The sequence below is a fragment of the Cyprinodon tularosa genome, unplaced genomic scaffold, assembly GCF_016077235.1.
Source record: "Cyprinodon tularosa strain WSP-4 unplaced genomic scaffold, ASM1607723v1 ctg228, whole genome shotgun sequence".
NCBI lineage: Eukaryota > Metazoa > Chordata > Actinopteri > Cyprinodontiformes > Cyprinodontidae > Cyprinodon > Cyprinodon tularosa.
Window position 1 is genome coordinate 2,380,826 of NW_024038851.1, and position 7,963 is coordinate 2,388,788.

Genomic DNA, 7,963 nt, shown 5'->3' on the forward strand with positions numbered 1-7,963 from the left:
ACTCAAAGCACCTATTAGTGTTTAGATACATATATATGTATTTTCCATAGCTGAACAAAAAAAAGTAAACTGCAGTAATGTAAACATTTCAGTTAAATAGACTACAATCTGCTTTAAAGAAAAAATGCAAACTTTATTATTCATATAGTATGTGAGAATTTATACATAATTACTGCTGAAATTTGTGTAAAACCATATATGTACCTTTAAAAGACAAAAAAAGTTGACTTGCAGGGATAAATTGTGACACCCTGTGGCACTCCTAAATAAGACCATATTTTTGCTGAAATTAAACAAAAGCCTATGATTATTATTATTTTTTTGTTAAAAGCTAATAATAATGATTAAACAATAATGACTAAATGTTACGAGCTTAAATCTTTTTAAGGCTGCCCTTTTGAGTGTGTCCCATCACCTTCTGTGATTTGTCAATATAAGGGTTTTTAGTCAGCCGAAAAAACACTGCATTCCTTTATATTTTCTGTTTGATTTTTTTATTATTATGATCCTTGGTTTGGGACGCTACAAATGAAAAATAGTAGATTAGGGGGAGAATTTTTTCTTTTTTTTCCCCAGTTAAGTAAACCCTTACGAATTTTCACCCCCACTTTTTACCCAACCACTTTCACCTCCAACGACTTTGGCTTTGCCAATAAACAAACCATTTAATATCTGTGTACTTAATCCTTGTTTCTGAATTACTTTCTTTATACTGTTATTGATTTTTTTTATTATTATTATTATTATACATTTTCATTTAAATTTGAAAAGGCAAACTAATCAGCACTTTTTCATTAAATTTGAATCTACGTGCAGTGTTACGTCCACCAAGCTTGTTTGGTGGGGTAGCATTAAAGGAGACAACACAAATACTTTCTGATTAAATGAGAATTTTATACATTAAATTATACAACAGAAATAAAACCTTAAAAGAGAATACCTGAAATGCAAATACAAAATAGTTTAATGCAAAAACCATAACTAACAAGAATTAAGCAATTGCAAAACAAACCTAACAAAAAACAAGCATAAGATACAAACAAAACCAAACGGGGTTCTGAGGAGGGAAAGGAAAAAGCCTCATAGCATAGCAGCTTTAAAGCAGCAAAGCACCAATCAGGGCAAAACATAACACACGCAGAGGGCCTGTCTCCCGAACCCTACAAGGAAAAAAGACAGAGACCCACTGCAGCTGTAACAGCAATAAGTGTTGTTTTTAGCTTTGAACCTGTTAGATTTAATGTTAAGCTGAATGTGTGCTTTTTGATGGGATAGTAAAACTTAAACATATCACAAGCTACATTTACATGGACACAAATAATTGTATTAAAGGCTTGATCAGATCAAAAATATTTCATGTTAACATGTTGGACTGAAGAATCTAGGGGGAGGCACGAAATGTAACGTGTGGATGAGCATGCCATCATGCCCTTTATCCCGTATGAAGGAGTGTTAGCACATGGTATAGTTGACCTTAACTAAATTGACCACCAAAGACAAAAGTATGATGTGACGAATATCCATCCATCCATCCATTTTCTGTCACGTTTATCCCTACTGGGGTCGCGAGGGGTGCTGTCAATGGGCGAGGGGCGGGGTACACCCTGGACAGGTTGCCAGTCTATCGCAGCGCAACACAGAGACAAAAAAACCATGGACACACACACCGAAGGAGAATTTAGAGAAGCCAATTAACCTAATAGTCATGTTTTTGGACTGTGGGAGGAAGCTGGTGCACCTGGAGAGAACCCACAAATTCACAGGGAGAACATGTAAACTCCATGCAGAAAGACCCCGGACCAGGAATCGAACCTGGAATCTTCTTGCTGCAAGTCAGCAGTGCTGCCCACTTCTGTGCAGCCCCTTGACAAAGATCAATAGAGGGAAAAAACATGAACATACATGACTGAGGAACTGTGTAAGAAATTTTCGGGGTCAGGCACATAGAGTGGCAAGAGTTGAGGATGAGAAGAAAAGTAAGGATACTACAGCTGTCATATAGTTGGATACATTCTTCCAAGAGGAAAAATATGTGCGAGAATGGTTTAATGGTTTGCTATTGAACCAAAAGGATGGAATTTCTTATATTTTTACACTTTTCTGAATCGAAGCACAACCGATTGCTTGTTAACCAACAGACCTATACAACCAAAAATATTTTAAACTAAAAAAAATACATATTTTTTCTGCAATTATGTTCCTATTCTAACTTGTCAGCTCTTTGACTTAACAATTCTAACCATTTTAAACCTTATTTTTTTCATTCCTCATCCTTTTAGGAAGATCAATGCTTGTTTTCCAACATATTCACATTAAAATGTTATCCAGATTTAAGGATTATGAAACCATTGAGCCTTTAGCTAGTATTTAAAAGCTATATGTCTCCAAAATAATGTTTATGCATGCACATCAATAGTCATAACAGTTCAAAAAGGTCATTTTACTCTGACAGGGAATATTTTTATTCATTTTGTGATGACAAAAATGATCACATGCAGCCCAGTGTTAACAAAGTGACTGGGACAAAACACAACATCGTTGTATCCATTGCTAAAAGGTTCAAATAACAGAACTACCAGTTGGGGATTGCTTTCAAGTAATGTGAGCAATCTGACAGCTTCGATCATAAGAAGCTAACTCCTGCAGTGCTAATGGCACACCACATCTAACAAAATCCCAATTAAAATGGTAACATTAATACACTTCAAGGACAGCACAGCATCCTGACAGAAAGACGAAGGATCCCTTGAAATAAAAAGTGGAAGACAATCTCCACCTCTGTCAAGTTGCATATTTTTTCCTCCGTGGCTAATAATGACAAGCTTGCTCTTTGATGCAGGCGAGGCAGTTTTTCATTTTCTGCTACCTTCATATTTCAGGTATTTAATCCTCACAGGAAATGCCAAGCTTTGAGGATGCTACCCCAACTGTTCTTAAGGGTTTGGTGCCTAGGGAGAGCAGAGCAAATGTGAAAAACAAAGTGTTAGAAATTATTTCCTTTTTGTGTTGTTTGGGGTTCTGCTCTTGTTTTCTGAAAAGTCGGCAGTTGCTAACCTCATGGTCGGAACGTGACTGAAAGCTAAAGCCAGGTTGTGAGGAGAATACAGAATGAAGATGACCCTCATCCTTTGCTGTGATTAAGGAGGTTGGCAGTTGTTGGAAGGCATAAACATACCAGTTAGGCCATCAGACTCGTTTGTGCGCCCACACAGTGTGAGTGCACAATCATTAACACTTGCAATCAGAAGAAGAAATGACTGCTGCCTAATACACATGAACACAAAACACAAACAGAACAATGAAAAGGACAGTTTTGCAAAACCTGTACATGCCCTATGAAAAAAAAAATCCAGACATATATCAGTTTAAAGGACATTAAACAAAACAACAATGTAAACTCTTTATTACGGTGCTGTTGTTCTTATGTTCTTGAGTTTCTACTTTTAAAGTGACAGACGTTATGTCTCAAGGGTGCACTTTGTCCTTTCCTCTCTGCTGGGGACCTGATCCAGGTTTAGCACGACTAGTAAATGGGAAAGAAGCTGGGAATCCTACACTATATAAAAAAGAACACTAAATTATTTTTATTAATATTATTATCTTCTCTTCTGTTATAAACCTATATATTTTAATAAATTTTTTGCATTATAATAATATGTTTGTCATGAGCCTAATATTCAACCCTCAATCTTGTATTTATGATAAAGTGATTAGTTTTGCTCTTTACTTTTTAAAAAAGCAAAAAAAAAAAAGAAACCCATACTGGAAAGCAGGCATTTTTTTTATCATATAAGTACCGTATATATTTGGCCTGAGTTTAGGCAGACAACACGATCTGTAGGTCATGTGGAACAGATATCACTTGATAACAAGTTGTATTGCAAAGCTGGATTGAATTGCAAAGTAATAAAGAATCAGCATAAAAAATATTTGGAGCAGGAAAATAGGCTTTTGAAGAAGTTTTGGCTCTTGTACACACTTGAAGTCAGGATCAGGCTTAAATCTTTGCATGTCATATGCACAATACAATTTTATCTATGGGTTTAGTTCTGCTCAGTGCCATCAGAATTACTTAGGTTGTATACTGCTGTTCGCCTTGTAGTTACTGTAGAAAGATCACCCTGTGTTACATGCTCTCAGAGGAAACATCTGGGAGCCTGTTGGACAACAAAGACTTATGGAGTCATCTGTTCATAGATGCAATTACTGGGGGGAGGTCTGTTAATCTGTCATCAAACAATTGATATAATTGCCATTAAACAATAAGTAAGTACTCTTTATTAACAGGATTGTGGTTAATTAAATGAGTAATTTAGACCTAATAATGAGAGATTTTCATACCAAAGAGATTGTCTGGACATGACAGATCTGTATGTCACCTCCAGTTGTTTTCCTCTATGTAGGAAATTGGTGAATTATTTATTATTATTTTACAATACTTTTAGAAAATACAAAAAATATACTCTTGAATATCTTCTTGAAGTTTTTTGATATCTTTAAGTGCTTCCCATGTATTCGTATAAAAAGATTCACAATTAGCATGACAATCACTACCATATTGCAGAATTAAATTCATAATGGTGACTCAATCAACCCCTTCTGCCCAGTGTAATGGACAATGAGGCTATGATTTAGGAGCTGTAATTGGGTTCCAGCAGGGCTGAGAGTCATTCTTTTCTGTTCTCTTGTAGCTAGTGTGTGCAGTTTCAGGACAGGGCTGCTCGTCACAAGCGCAGGCTTGACTGGACAGGGAGGAAGATATCCATGGAGACACAGCGGCTCCTCTGGCACAACTCTCTGTCTGTAATGGCCTAAATTCACAGGCTCTTGATGAAAGGTTTTACATGGGAACTCCAAAGGCTAATTGGCCCATGGAGATCAAGCTTATTGTTAGTTCTGCATGGCTTCCAGCAGCCATGGCTGCCATATGAGTGCCTAATCACCACAGGGCTTCACACCTGACTAAGTCAAAGAATAGTTTCAATAATTCTTTGAAAAGTGTCTCATATTTTTATTATAGAAATCTTCCAGCATGGCCTATTTATTATATTACATACTTATTTTCTAACTTAATAAAAGTATGGAAATTGGTCGATATATTTTTATTTTTATTCTGCTTAAATATCTCATTATTGACCAATCATTGAGACAGTTAAGAATATTTAAAAGTTTAAACATGTGTCATCAGAGTAAATCTGAATCTTTTTGAAGAACTCAAAAATAACAAAAAAATAATAGAATTTTAGAGTTTGAATTGATTCCTTGACTTGAAAGTGTAATTAGTCAAACTGGACTAACCATGGAACATAATACAATTTTAAAGAAAATATATTTTATTTCAAATAATTAGATATGTCTTTGTTTAGTTTTACATAATTACATTCTTTTTTCAAATTTGTGCTATTCACCTTTAAAACATTATATTTTGAATTTAACAGATTCACTATGGGCAGTTCAAATTCAGTATCTGAATAAACAAGTTTATGCCCCTTAAACATATAAAATTACCCTGATCTTCTAAACTATAATTTATGAAATGTAATTAATTGAAATGTTGTTTTTGTCACCCATTAGTTTGCATAAAAAGTTTACATGTGTGGATTTTTAGCTTCTTACTACAGGAAGGAATGGCAAGATTAGAGTGGTTGCATAATAGACAACAAAAAGCTATATAGCCTCAATGTGCTGTGACTCAGAAACAGGGAAACTCCCTGGAGGTTTGTGTTTGAATCCCTGAAGGTATAAAACCCAGTCGCAATATGAAAGGTTGGCAAAATGTCACAGAGCATTAATATTTTTGACTGTCATTTTGATTTGAATACCCACCTGATGGCTCTAGGATTATAAAGCTTACATGTGCCATGGCACTGTCATCTTGAAGACATTTAAAGTCAGTTGAGTTTGACATGGACAAAAGGACAATGTTTCCTCTGAGAAGTATGAAGAAGGACTAGATTTCAAAAATATTCCTAGCTTTACACATCTCATAGACCACAAATTTAACTTTCAATTCAAATTCTGAAATTCAGTTTTCTTTGTGCTTAGCCCTTCAAAATATCTTACAATTAAAAGGGCATGGCACAAGTTAAAACTTACCATGATGATGTGGCTGTCAAGTTAATGGTGATGTCTGTGGTAATTAGCAAAAAAAATGCTCATGTGGGAGAAGTTAATGGCCCAAAAGCTTTTGGTTATGTACTCCTCTGGCCTTTATGCAGCAGTGACGAGAAGAGGCCAAATTTTGAAAGTAAGCCTCAAAAAGTTAAAGTCCCTGTCACACCTTGATGATTTAGCCAAAGTCCCTGAATATTCTAAAACACTGCCATACACTGAATGCTGTATGTATTTTTCTATTTTGGGCGTATGCATAGAGTATTCTTAACAAGTCCAGAGCATATGTCCAACGACAGCCTAACTTATGCATAATAGATGGCAGTATAATGTCCATGAAATTTAACAAGCCGCAGGAGGGCAGCGATGCACCTGCAGGTTCCAAGCCTGCATTAAAGGTGACTTTGATCGCGGTATTAACCTAGCTGCTGTTTACCACCCGCCGAAAAAGAAAAAAAAAGAATAGATAAATAAATATAAAGAAAAAACAAAGAAAGAGGGTTGGCAGTCACAGCAGATTTAGCGTCATGTAGGCTAGGAGGTTTGTTGGTTGTGGCCATAGGCATGAACGCAGGAAGGATCCATTACACTCACCATCTCGCTCACCCTATGATGGGGATGAAGTCTGGAGTAGTACTGTACAGACGTTTTTTTCCCGGAATCACGTTTTATACCAAAACCCTGCCATTATGCCATTATACAGTCACTGTAAGTTAGAAATGTTCAGTGGTCATTTGGAATACAACAAATATGTTGAGTGATAAGTTCTTGATAAATTATGCATAAGTTATGCTAGACGTCACAACTTATGAGTAACTTACACTTAACGTATTTCAACAATCAGATAACTTACTCTAACCTACACTAGCATATGTCATACGTGGATATGTCAACATGTGCCAGCATGCTTCAGAGTACTTCAGCATGCTTATAAATTATATAAAACTGACCCATAACGAATGCAAGTGTTTTTGCCAGATTTTTCATACATCAGGCATACGCTGTCTAGGTTTGTCATTGTGTGTCATGTGTGTGTCATTGTCAAGGTGTGTCATGGGCTTAAGCAAGCAAAAATGCTATATCGGTTGCCAGCTTTTGCTCTCCAGGCACCAAGTTTCTGACTGTTAACTGCAGACCTTTCTATCTACCCAGAGAGTTTACTGCTGTTTATGTCCCCTCCCAGCGCTTATACATAACAGGCCATGAAAACTCCAAACTGCACACACAGAGGGCAATTTTCATTATTGCTGTGGATTTTAACCATGCTAATTTAAAGACTGTGCTCCCTCATTTTAACCAAGATGTGGATTTTGCAACTCGGGGTGAAAACACTTTAGACCTGTTTTACTCTAATATCAAAGATACATTCAGAGCAGCCTTCCACCCCCACCTTGGGTCATCCGATAACCTCTCTGTCATGCTTGCACTGACTCCCATAACCACGAAGTGCTTTGAAAGGCTGGTTAAAGACCACATCCTCTTCAGTCTGCCGCCAAAATTCGAGCCATTCCAGTTCGCCTACAGACAGAACCGCTCCACTGAGGATGCCACCTCCTCCGCTCTTCACTTGAGCCTGGCACACCTGGAGGGGAAGAACATCCACATGTGGGAGCTGTTCCTGGACTTCAGTTCAGCTTTGGACACCATCATCCTACAGCATCTGATAGGCAAACTGGAACATCTGGGCTTCAATAAACTCCTCTGCAACTGGCTGCTAGACTTGCTCATCAACAGACCTCAGTCAGTTGCACAAAACACCTCTGATGTCATCAACTTAAGCACAGACTTCTCTCAGGGCTGTGTCCTGAGCCCCCTGCTGTTCACTCTGTGCCACCTGCCCCACCTATCCACA